The sequence below is a fragment of the Xyrauchen texanus genome, chromosome 30, assembly GCF_025860055.1.
Source record: "Xyrauchen texanus isolate HMW12.3.18 chromosome 30, RBS_HiC_50CHRs, whole genome shotgun sequence".
Lineage (NCBI taxonomy): Eukaryota > Metazoa > Chordata > Actinopteri > Cypriniformes > Catostomidae > Xyrauchen > Xyrauchen texanus.
The window spans coordinates 7,289,378-7,302,442 of record NC_068305.1 but is presented as its reverse complement, the minus strand read 5'-3'; the positions used below and the strand labels follow the sequence as shown (position 1 = coordinate 7,302,442).

Genomic DNA, 13,065 nt, shown 5'->3' with positions numbered 1-13,065 from the left:
TGCTGAGACTGCCTCACTATTATTCTTTTATTATGGTATAATCTTTCTCAGATACACTCATCTCTAACTGGCACATTAAGACAAAACAAAGTAATGGCATTACATCGGTGAGATGGCTGCTCTTGTTAAATTGGGTGGTTCTTGGACAGAATAAGCTACAATGTTGACCAGACTTTTTGTTGCTTATTTAAAGGTTAGACTACCTAGATGGCTTATATACAGACTGTCACAAATAAGGCCACTTGATCAATTAAATGAGCAATGTGAACATAATAGATATAATGCAACACAATGACAAAGTTTTAAGTGGTTCATCCACACCAGAAGGCTGGGCTCACCAGGCAATTATTGCTGTGCTGTTTTCTCTCTCAGGCCCATACAGGAGATTTCCTCTGCTAATGTGGCTGTGGAGTGCCTTAAATCTTCCTGTGCTGTCTGCCACCCACCAAGACTACAGATGTAAGTGATACAGGCCACAAATGCTGTAAACTCTCTGAACGAATGCCTGATTATACCATTCAACAGTTTTTCAATTAACTGGTTGTTTGGAGTGTAAGATCTGAGGACTGTGGTGATCCTTTCAAACACAGACAGAGGCCTGTGTTCTACTTTATACTCGTAGGGAGGGGAGGGCATCTTGTGGTGTAGGATTATTGCAACATAGAATTTCAAGCCAATCTATTAGGTCATTAAGTTCCAGTCCCTCGTGATCAGGAGACCAATAGACACTTATGTCTTAAATTTGCTGATGACATCTGAAATGATGATTTATATGTCCAAAAAAATCAAATAATAAACAATCTGCATACTAACAGACCATAATTGTGTTGCCTAAAGGAACAGTTCACCCTAAAATTCTGTGAATGACAGCATCAGCCAGCATTATAGTTCATTGCTCCATAGCTTTTTTGTTTGTCATGTTTCATATTGTGACAGTGTGGGCGTGGTCAAGCATCCGAGAGAAAGGCAGTAAGGGCGCTTGTACCTGAGCTAGATTATGTTTAACACCTGTTTCTAATTCCAGTGAGCATGGGGAGGCTGTTACATATAATCTATTGTATCTGTGAAACTGATGTTTAAGTGACTATGTTGCTGTGAAGCTGTTGAGTTTAAGTAACTACGTGCCTGTGAAACCGAAGAGTTTGTGAAGTTGTAAAGCACTGAAGTGGCTGATTAAGGACTTACATGAGTCTGGAAAACTCGCTTCCCTGTGTTCTCTTTCCCTTCTACTTGTGAGGTGTTACACTGGTGCCAAAACCCAGGATAAAGTCAAAGAATTTCCCATGGAGTCCTCCCAGCTGACCGAGATCCTCCAGTCCTTCGCCAGCCTGCACCAGAACCATCAGCAAGCCCTGCTTGAGCTGCGACAGGACCAGGATCATCGGTTATTTGAGGTTTTGCGGGCTCAAGCAGAGGACCGGCATGCGAACCGGAGACTCCTCGGCCAGGTGAAAGCCCTGGCCACGACCCCGGTCAGCCGCAGCCCCCTGCCCCCACCCACGATCCTGAAGATGGGAGCGGAAGACAACGCTGAAATCTTCTTAGATCTATTTGAGATGACTGCAGGGATTTGGGGCTGGCCACGTGACCAGTGGGTGGCCAGGCTCCTCCCATTGCTGTCCGGGGAAGCCCAGCTCACTACCAACAACTGTCGGTGGCTAACCTCCTGACCTACGATGACCTGAAGAGGGCCATCCGGGTGGGTTGGAGTCCGGAGCAGTACGGCCAGCTCTTCCGAACCTTGAAGTTGGGGAAGACTAGCCAGTTTGCGTTCTCCCAATGGCTCTGAGATGCATGCTGGAAGTGGCTGCTGGCGGGGAGCCGCAATGTCGAGAGAGTGATAGACCGAGTGGTGCTGGAGCAGCCGGTACATTGACTTCCCAGTGGGATGGCAGAGTGGGTCCAGTGCCATCGCCCGGCATCACTGGAGGAAGTTTTTCAGCTCGTGGAGGACCATTTGGCGGCGTTCACGAGGGCAGAAGAGCCCTCCTCTCTCTATTCCCTCCACCTGTGGAAGTGCAATTCACTCAACAACAAAAAAGTGTCCCAAAACCAATAGGGTCGATGTCTTCACCACAGCAGGCAAGCTACATTTTAATTGCAAATATTATTAGAGAGCGTTTTCTTGGTATTAGACATCCTTGGTTCTGGCTTTTGTGCTTGGACGTGTTTTTAAAATGTCAATTGGTATTATTAGTTGATTGCCACGTAATGTATGATATGGTGTCTTATTCATGAAACTGTATTTTTTTTAATGGCATGAATCGTACTGAAGGCCCAGACTTAAAATGCACTGGCCGCGGCTGCATCCTCTCATAATATTTTCTGGCCTGTCTTGAAGGGCGATGTAGCGAATCATTGCAGAAGCTGTCATGTTTGTCAAATTACTGGAAAAAGCGTGAAATAATTGATTGTGTTGATCCTTTACCTCGTAAGCCTGGTAACCAGTATTTGCTGACAATAATGTATATATTCACACGATTTCTAGAAGTAATTTCTCTGAGATAAATTACTGCCCCAATAATTGTGAAGTCCCTCATCAAATTCTTCACATTGTTTGGCATTCCGCACACTGTTCAGACAGACAGGGCACAAATTTAATGTTGCATGTGTTCAAACAGGCTCTGGATCACTTTAAACATTGTACATCTAGTTTTTACCACCCAGAAAGCCATGGAGCACTTGAACACTCCCACCAGACTTTGAAATGGATGCTGCTAGCATATTGTGTGGAATTCCAAAATAACTAACGGAGTGCCTATGGTAAGGGAGGTAATCAAGAATCGTTGGGCTTGTGTTATGACATACATTCTGTGGTCCTTTGAAATTGTTCAAGGACCATTGGTCTTTTGATTCGACACCAAATATCATTCTTGATTATGTTTCAAAGTTCTGTTTCAAGTTGCATTTGGCTAAGCAAAATCTAGGGATGTCACAGCAATGAATGAAAAACATTTTGTTCACTGCACTAAACTTCATATTTTTGTTCCTTTTGATAAGGTGCTAGTGTTGATGCCAGTGTTTGGATCAGCACTGCTGGCTTGTTATTAAGGCCCTTATCGACTGGAGAAAAAAGTAAGCAAGCTTGACCATGTAATAGTAACACATGACAGAAAGTTATATACACAGCTTTGTCATATTAACTTGCTTAAACCTTATTTTGAGAGACTGACAGTAATGTTTGTGCAGAAGTCGGCTAGTATAATTTCTTTACAGACAGATTTGATACCGTTCTTCTTACATCATCACAAACACACATGGTGAACACAAAACGACTCATCATCCGTTTAGTTTTTTTGTTATTTTGGTGCCATTATGCACAGCAGAGTGAATGACAACTGTGTATATGTGTGCTTCATGGCGTAACTCATCAGATGCCCAGGGGCAGCATGCTACAATCAGCATTTTTTGAGGAGACAGCTGATTGCAAGGAATTAATTTGCATCTTTGTTTACACTGCACGCTTACTCACGCTTGTGTCCAAGGTGAAGTTATCTCCTATTATTCCCTATATTTATAACCTATAATAGTATATATATATATATATATATATATATATATATATATATATATATATATATATGTATAAGGTGTATAGATATAGACAGACAGACAGTATTAATAGTGTTGATTGTACTTGTATGTCATTGTGGTGTCATTACTTTTTTGGGACTTTAAGGAATGTGTGGATCCTCATGTGTTGTCGAAACTAATAATGTTGTCATCGGCTAAAACGCATGCACAGGTTACTTTAATTCCTGAACGACTGCTCACCCGAGTCCAAGTTGCATTCACATTCACGCAAATCATGTTACAGTTCCATTGCAACCGAACTCAGACCACCTCCTACAGGTAGTCTCGGGTTCGGTACCATGGTGCGCACCCCGGTCCGCATGACAGCTTTCACATTACCAATTTTTCATGCGAACCATGCTCTGTTTCGAACTAAACTTCCAGTATGAAAGCAACCTCTGTTGTTGATGTGAGTGATGGACAGGTGATGTCACTGTCCAGTGCTGAATACTTGACCTCTCCTCCTTGCTCTGCAGTTCTTGTTAGAAGTGTTACTCCATTACCTCCTGATGGAGAGGAGGATGTTGATGTGCCCGCTAGGCAATTGGTAGAGGGAAGGTTGAAAAATTCTGAAATAATGCAAAATCTTTATTCGTATCTTTCTAATTTGAGAGTTACAGAACGATCTGGCCTAATTCATGTGATAATATCTCAAAACAACTTGTTCTCTGATGTTCCTTCTCTAACTTCCCTGGTAGAACACGATAATGATGTCAGTGATTCTTTGCTGATTCTCAACTGAATTAATGGTGGGCCTCTCTAGATATCTTTCTCTTGCGTCTGTCATGGCGGCATCATCCGCCTTCAAGCTAGCAGGTTGTTTGTTCCAGCCCGGCCCCGCCCTCCTCTGCTCTACAATCCTCCCGGTGTTGCCTCAGGCCGGGGTTCCCTAGCATGACATAAATCCTCCCCCTCCTCTCCGGGGGGGGTTTTGCCTTGCCTTGTCTGCTGACGGGTCATCCCCGCCTTGCTCGACCTGGGAGGAGGCAGGAGGGTTAAAAACAACAACAAAACAATATAGATGGTCCCCGATCACTCCTCCACCCTCACAGGTAGATGGCAACTGCTCCTCCCAGGGCAGACCGGAGTCAGACCGACCCCCAGCGGACAGAACGCATTCTCGGCAACCCGTGGGGACTCTCCTCCGCCCCTGGCAGCGGCCCTACTGCTCCAGGCAGTCGGGGAGTCCAGTCCCCACTCGCCTCGTGGACGGCGGCTGCTCCCCACGCCCGAGCGAGTCGGCGGAAGGCCTCCAGCCCCTGGTGGACGGAAGAGAAAGATAAGCTTGTGAGAGACAAGCCATAGTCAACACTAATTGAAGTGCTAGATGAAGCCTTTATGTGGTCTCTAGAAGAACACATCATGTCACAAATTCTTGTCATGACCGACTACTCAATTGTAAAGTGGGAAAATATCCTGTCACTAATCTAAAGATTAGTGGAGTAATGGATCTTGTTAACTTGATACAGGAAGCCAAGTCAGTACTATTTCTGAGAGTTTCTCCAGAGAACATCTGTCTGGGGAGGATGAAGATATGCTATCCACAGAAAGTTGGCTGAAGATTACAGCTGCCAACAGTTTAGACATACCTTATCAAGGTTATCTTGAGATGCCGGTTGAAACCATGGGTGTTACTGTGGCAGGGCGGAGGACAGGACCGGGTGTGTACGATCACGCCCCGGCCCCGCCCTCCGCCCTGCCACATTTACCCTACCAGAGTGTGTTTTTCTAGTAGTCAGAATGCGTTTCTCAATATGCATTCTTGTCTGTATTTCTGTTCTTGTGGACTTGTGAAACATCATCAGTCGCAGCCCAAGTACTGTTCCAATTCAAAGTCTGCATCTAGCCATGTACAGTCTAAATGCCCGGATGTTTTCTTGCTCTGCCCGTTTTATAGAGAATGCTTAGCTTGTGTGGACCAGTATCCCAGAATGCATTTCGCATCAACCAGCGGCAATGGTGGAGGACTGTAAGTTTAATTTTGAAATACTACTGTTGTCGAGTCACGGAATGTAGTTCTAAAGATTTTTTTAGGTAAGAATTTAGTTGTTAATCTTAAAATCTGTGGTCGATTTATTAAGATAGAGCCTACTTGAAAATTTGCTCTGATGTTTTTGGAGATCTATCAAGACGATCTCATGGTACCCTGCCCAGAACAGCCTTATCTCGGCAAGTCCTTTTGAAATTTGCAGCTGGCTCTGATGTCTCTGTAGTCATGGTTAAGCATGAGATATCATTTGTTTTGGGTATATCTAACGGGCAATCTTTGGTGTCTGGATTACCCTGGCAAATCAGTTTAGCTGAAGACAAAGTTAAGGTTCTTAACTTTATATTTTTATTTAAATTTAAAATTGTATTAGAGTGCTGCCTCTCACCTCTTCATCATCTCTACTATACACAATATGTGACAGAAGAGCTGACTTACATAGATGAATCTACCGGCTGTAAGAATCCTCCTCCTCGAGCAAGGGGAGCGTCCATTTAAGGATCACGTTTGTGAGTTTCTCCAGCTGGTGAATTTGGTGCACTATGGAGACCACTCTCTTGTGGGCTGGTCTCTTGTTTTCTTCAGGGCTGGTCTCAATAGTGCATTAAAGGAGCTAATGCCTCTGGCAGATTCTCACTGGACGCTGCTCGAGTTCATGGAGGTGGCTCTACAACTTAGCAGCTCTCCTTTCACTGTGGGTGTGGAGGATGAGGATTTGGATTCTCCTCCTACGTTGGATGCCCCCAATCCTTCCATGGCTCCTCCCTCCAAGTCTGCCATGGTCAAGGAGCCAGAGCCCACGCCTGTAGCCTTGGGTGGGAATGGAATCAATGCTGGATGCTGGCTCTGCCCAGCATCATGGACACCCTAGTTCCATCCAGTACCCTGGTCCTTCCTCCTCCGCTGGCTCCACTCAGGACATTTTCTCCTCGTCCTCCTCCTCCTCCTGGTCAGCCAGCTCCTCTCACGCCACTGGCTCGACCTTCAGCCTCTGCGAAAACATGGTCAAGGGGAACCTCAAACCCTCCGACTCCACCTAGACCCTCCGAGCCCTGGACTCCACCTTGGCCCTTCGTTCCCTCAGTCTCACCTCGGCCCTACGTCCCCTCATCTCCACTGTGGTTCGTCAGCCTGTCATGTCACTGGGGTCCCTTGTCCCTCCAGCTCCGCCTTGGTCCATCTGTCACCTCGCTCTGCCTTCGGTTCTACAAGGCACCTCCTTCCCTCCGGCTCCACCTTGGTCCTCAGTCCCACCGGCTCCACCTCAGTCCTCCGATCCCATCGGCTCCGCCTCAGTCCTCCGATCCCCCAGCTCCGCCTCGGTCCTCCGAGCCTTCGGCACTACCTCGGTCCTCTGAACCTTCAGCTCCTTCATGGCCCTTTGAGCTGTCGGCTTCTCTCTGGGCACCAAGTTCCCTGGCTCTGCCCCTTGAGCCTCTTAAGGCTCCACCTTCCATGACTCCGCCCCTCAAGCCTCTCATGGCTCTACAATCCATGGCTCTGCCCCTTGAGCCTTCCACGCAGGCCAGTTTGTGCACCTAACTGTACAAAGCCTGTCAGGCTGAGTATCAACCTCTTGATGTTTGAGTACCAAGAAGACAAACGGCAGGTATGCATATATAATGTAGGCTAGTCCATTTCAATATTATTAACTGTCAAACCTCCCCTCTACTTGCCAGTTTATTATAAATGTAATGTAGACTAATACAACTGCCCTGCAATAAATGTTAACATTATAACCTTGCTGAGCCAAACCATAGACTGTAAAAAAAGATGGACGACGCTCCTTCGCTCTTTTCCATTGGTGAGAAATGAAGCCGCCAGTGTCCCAATATGGCACTGACATCTTGGGACTTGAGTCTACGCAGTTGCGATTTCGGGACCAGACCTACGCAGTAGTGAGCAGGAAGTAAAGCTCTCACTCTCGCTGAATCAATCGCAAGCACACGCCCCTGCACTTTTGACTTTTGACTTATGACGGTGTGAAATAATTAATTATACAAATTTAGATATTACATTTAAAGCTCCAATCTCCTCAGTCCTCCGAAGATCCCGAAAAAAAGTCAGTTGGTGCTTCAGTGACTACTTCGCTCAGAGAACCTGTCAATCACAGCTGTCAATCATGATGTCACAGCACTGTTTTTATAGCATCAAATAACTAACAAAAAACAAACTTATTTTGAAAACAAACACTTGAAATTACATCAACGTGATAGAAACTACAGTAAATGACAGAAACTATCTTTGGAAAAAAGATTTTTTAAACAATTTAATTAGGGATGCACCGAAATTAAAATTCTGGGCCGGAACTGAAACCGAAAATCCAGGATGCACTTGGCCGAAAACCGAAACCGAAATTTAAGATTTCTTTCTTTTTTTTTTTTTTTGTATAATTGTATTAATATTATACTTTTTCATTAATTTCATTAATTTAATGAATCTGAATTGGAAAAACTACAAACCAATAAAATAAATCACACTTTTATTGAAAGTAACACACCAATATTGGACAAAAAATATATTAAAACATTATTAAATATTATTCTTCATTCAGTTCTGTAAAAATCAAATTTTACAGATTTTATTAACAATTATCCAAATAATGTAAAGTTTTAGAAAACTATTATATGCAAAACAACAGTCAAGTAATGAACTTAGCTAGCACCTTTGAAAAAGGTTAAATATGCAACAGTAATTTTAATTGAAACAAAAGGCAGAACACAGAATGGCAGAGGGCCTCTATTCCACTGATCTATATATAACTATAATATATATATATATATATACACACACACACACACACACACACACATATATATATATATATATATATATATATAGATCAGTGCTCTATTCTGTTTATGTAAACGTATGTACACTTTAAGTGAACATTATTGTGCAAAACAGCAGTAATTGAACTAAATCCAACCTCAACTGTAAACGACTGATGTATCCTCAAGTGAAGAACAAGTGTAATGTAATTGCTATACACATCAAATTGGACCGCTTTCTATTTAACTACAAGTGACCGGTTTCTCTTCAAGAACAAAAGTTGCTAAACTTTCTGACAGTCTCTCCTGTCAGAAAGCTCATCAAGAACATGAGATTCTGCACAGAACAGTCTCTCACTCTCTGTGCTGGTGCTTGGGCAGATAAATACCTGTGCGCAATCCGCGCAAGCAAAGGAAAGCGGTCTTTGTTTATGCGACCATGGTCAAGGGGATTGTAGCTTCTGGCGTAGTTCAGCTAGATACGTCTCAAGTTGTGGTGTAGCAGTGCTGGTTGTGGCACTGCTGTGGATCGGGGCGCTTTCCTGTAGAATCTCTTGCTGTACACTGTGTATATATCTTGAAATTTCTGCTGAACAAACACTGCAGATCGCAAATGTGATGTCCTTATCAGAAACTTTGAAGAATTTCCACACCGCTGACATGATCGGCCTTTGTTTGGTAGCGCCGTGATAAGGGCTAGATCGATCCAGAATGAAATCAGAGCACTGAGGGGCGGGGCGAGGAGGTATATATTTTCGGCTCATATTTTCAGCCTTTTTTCTCTTTCGGCCGAAAACCGAAAGTGCCATTTTCGGCCGAAATTTTCGCCAGCCGAAATTTCGGTGCATCCCTAAATTTAATTGTTTAGTTGGTCTCACGTCCCATTGAATAACATGGGGAGGCGGGGTTTATGACCTATACTAGGACCAGTCACCGGGGGGCGATCAAGACGTTTTGGCTTCACTTTTGAGGGCTTGTGCAGCACACATGGTCCAAACTATCATATATGCAAGTCTGAACTTGGCATACTTGGTATTGAGAAATGCCCATAGAAAACTCTTCTGCTGTACCAGCCCTCATTGGCATGAATATCATTAGCAGATGTAGACAACTGGTTCTTACAGAGTTTGATATTAGAAGAGAGTTGCAGTCTTATTGGAGTTGGAGACTTTGCAAAGCAGAAATGAATGAAAGAAATTACAGAATGTAACGGGACTGTAAGTCTCGCCTCATAGGGGAAAATTAAAACATTACCCTGGAAGACTTAAAAGCGGAAGAATCTTAGTCCCCACTCCAGTGCTTTGAGCCTCAATATACACGTTATGTGTATATGTTTTACCTTACACTATTTTAGGATATACTAGAGAAATAGGTAGTGTAGGCTTCAGGTGAATAACTCGCTACGGTGGCTTCCTGAAGTGCATGTGATGAAAAAACTCCCACCCACCTAATCTCAATAGTGCAAGTGAGACACCCCTACCCCAAGGTAAGTTCAAAAATAATGTCTTAATTTTAACAATTATTAATTTATTTTTCTTCCCTTTGGAAATTATAACCCTAACCCTGCCACAGCATCTCAATCATGTTCAAGTCAGGACTTTGACATGGTGACTCCAAAACTGAAACTTTACTTCTTTTGAGCCATTCAGAAGTGGTACAGTACAGACAAATATGTAGATGTAATCCTCCAGTTTATTTTGGGTATGGTTGCACAATCTCCATAATCATAATCTCCTGGCATGCTGACTCTTGAAAAATGTCATTTTAGTTTTCAATTATTATGCATAATAAAACTGCTTGATCTGTTACTTTACAACAGTTTATAACTTTTACTTATTTTATTTAACATTAAATTTGCATAATTTGAGCTTTCCCCTTTTGGTGTTTTTGGGTGCAAGAATCAACAAACACTTCATAACAGTAAATGTTTGTTTTAAACAATAATGTTATCATATGTAATCAGGTTAAATAATAACACTGTTGTTTCACTCAACAGCAGGCATTTTCTTACTTGAATTAAAGAGATAGATAGATCCTTATACCTTATTGATCTTCATTGGTAAAATAGAAAGTGTTTTTAACAATTAGTTTTTATTCTTTTTTTAAAGGCCACAAAATATGGCCCTGTCTACAGGTTAAATAGCTTTAATTTTGTCATGGTCCAGGTTTATTGCCCTGAGGCAGCAAAGGTAAACATTAATCCTCATTTATATTTATAATAAGACCACACAAACTAATTTAATTCTCTGATCCATTTTTGTAGACAATCCTGTTGTCGCTAAAGTATCCCAAAAATCCCTTTGTCTACAAACGCCTCTTTAACTTGTTTGGAAAAAGGACCATTTTGATTTGTGCTGGGTATTTCATGAAGGTGATACCCAGTTAGTAGTCTACTGTCAATGCATCTGCTTCAATAGCAACACATGAAGACACATTAGCAAGGTATCCACCATCAGTACATATCCACCATCTACTGTATATGTTAATGTACTAATAAAAGTAAAAAACAAACAAACAAAAAAAACTTTTAATATCTAAAATTTGTAGTCATTGCCTGGAGGCCAAATGAACCAAAACATTAATTACATCACCTCATGCATAGGCAGGCACAAATCCAATCAAATACTCTCTGCATTGAGAATATCCCTCCCACCATTACCATCTGCCACTGACTTGCAAGAGCAAGTTGCAACTGCACACCTTAACAGCGAGTGGATTATTTCTATGGTCAATAAATATGTTTTTCTTGTTTGCCTATTTCTTTTGAAATGGAAAAAAAAAACCATTTAATGCATGGTTCATAATATATGTTTTTAATTTCAAAGAAAAATCTAATGGATGCCTCATACTATATACATACCTTTATCACCCATTTCTCAAGGGCTTGCTCACTTTTCTGGTCCTGTTTTCAATGCTCACTGTCTAATAATTACCCAAATACACTTGAAAGAATGTTCAGTTTTACTTGGAGATGTGTCTGCTTATTGTGAAATAAATGTGATGTGTTGTGCTATTCATGGGCTCCAACACACTTGTTATACTCACATGCATCTTTTAGAATAAAAGGAACTTTTTAGTGTTGTTGTTTTTTTCTTGAATCCCGGCTTACTGTAATATGCAGAGTAAACTATAATTAAGTCATTCTTAAGTTGATTTCACCTCAAACTGTGGTGCTATCAAAACCCATTTAAGAAAACTTGTTTAAAAAATGACACGTTTTAAGTTATTATGTTTCAAATGCAGTAGTTGACTGTTATACAACAATTATGTTTCATTTATTCTGTTTATTTATGTATATGAATTTGTTTGTATTATCGATTTTAGTCTGTCAGTAATTAAGTCACATCCCTCAATCTTCTCAAGTTCTTGGGAAATGGGTTAGTGATGGCTAGGGACCATGACATGTGGTACAGACAGCGATGCATCATGGATCCAGCCTTTAGCAGCTAGTAAGTCAAATACATAACATCTGTGAGATACTGAAATGTTGAGTACAGCTGATATCTCATCCATCCGATGCTTGCAAGGCTTGGTGGGCACATATAATGAGATGTCAGAATGCCTGATGAACAAACTGGAAGACAAAGCTGAAAAAAAAAAACTGCCATCATGTACGACCTAGTTAACTGTGCCACACTCAGTGTCATTGCCAACGTTTCATCCTTCGAACCACCCTTCTTACACACGGGTCGATTAAGGATTTTGATGCATCCAGTATTGAAGCAGCCTAGATGTGTATAAGGAATGTTTTAAATAATCTGTTGTTCATTAGTTACTGGGTGTATTTAGTCATATATTTATCCACAGGTGGCTTTTGGTGTTGACTTGAATTTGTTGAACAAATCTGACACCCCCTTCCAGCAAGCAATAGATTTGTGTTGAAAGGGCATTGTGTATTATCTCAGAGACCAATTTTTTAAAGAGTGTTTATGATCCTAAGAAAATGCTTATGTCATCCATCCTCAAGTGATATAGGTAAATGTGTTAAACAGTTTTATTTGTGGGGCTTTTTCCCAAGAACTGGAAGATGGTTGAACACTTTAAATATGCTGCTCAGTTCCTGCGTAAAACAGTTGAGAAATAAATACAAATCTCAAACACAGTTGTGGAAAAGTGCCCAAAGATATTCTTACCCAAATCATCAAAACGGCAGATATGTGGATATTGTCTGCATAATAGACAGTGGATGGTTAACTGTGCTTTTGTAACGGGTTGTATATGGGTTCTTTTAAATTGCTGCATAAATGGGACAGCGCCCTCTGCTGGCGTCATTTTCACATTGCACCGCGGCGCTAAAAATAACGATTTCTGGGCATTGTTGCCAACTTAGCGACTTTGTCGCTATTTTTAGCGACTTTTCAGACCCCTTTAGCTACATTTTTTCAAAAAGGTGACTAGCGACAAATCTAGCGACTTTTTGGACAAACCTTAGCAACTTTCCAAATTCCAAATATCGGCAGTCCTGCAAGCGTGAGGTCTTACTTCCCCGCTGCGTCTGCTCTGTTCAGTGAGCGGCTGAGAGGAGCAGCACATTCCGTTGACTGCACGCCAGCGGACATAGACATGAATGAGCTGCGCATGTGCACGCTGTGTTAGCAGGAACCAATCAGTGATCACATAGCAGCTGCCTTCTCCTTTGTTTTAATTCAAAACATTTAATTTGACCGTTTTTTCTTGGCATGCGCTTATATTCACTACTAATCAGAGTTTTAGTTCATTCCGGTTCGGTTTCTG

At 42.0% G+C, this 13,065-nt stretch overlaps 1 pseudogene; it reads left to right on the top strand.

The window, feature by feature from the left end:
- Window positions 1–6,002: 6,002 nt before the first annotated feature.
- On the top strand, window positions 6,003–12,507 carry LOC127623574 (cholesterol 24-hydroxylase-like; annotated as a pseudogene).
- The last annotated feature ends 558 nt before the right edge of the window (window positions 12,508–13,065 follow it).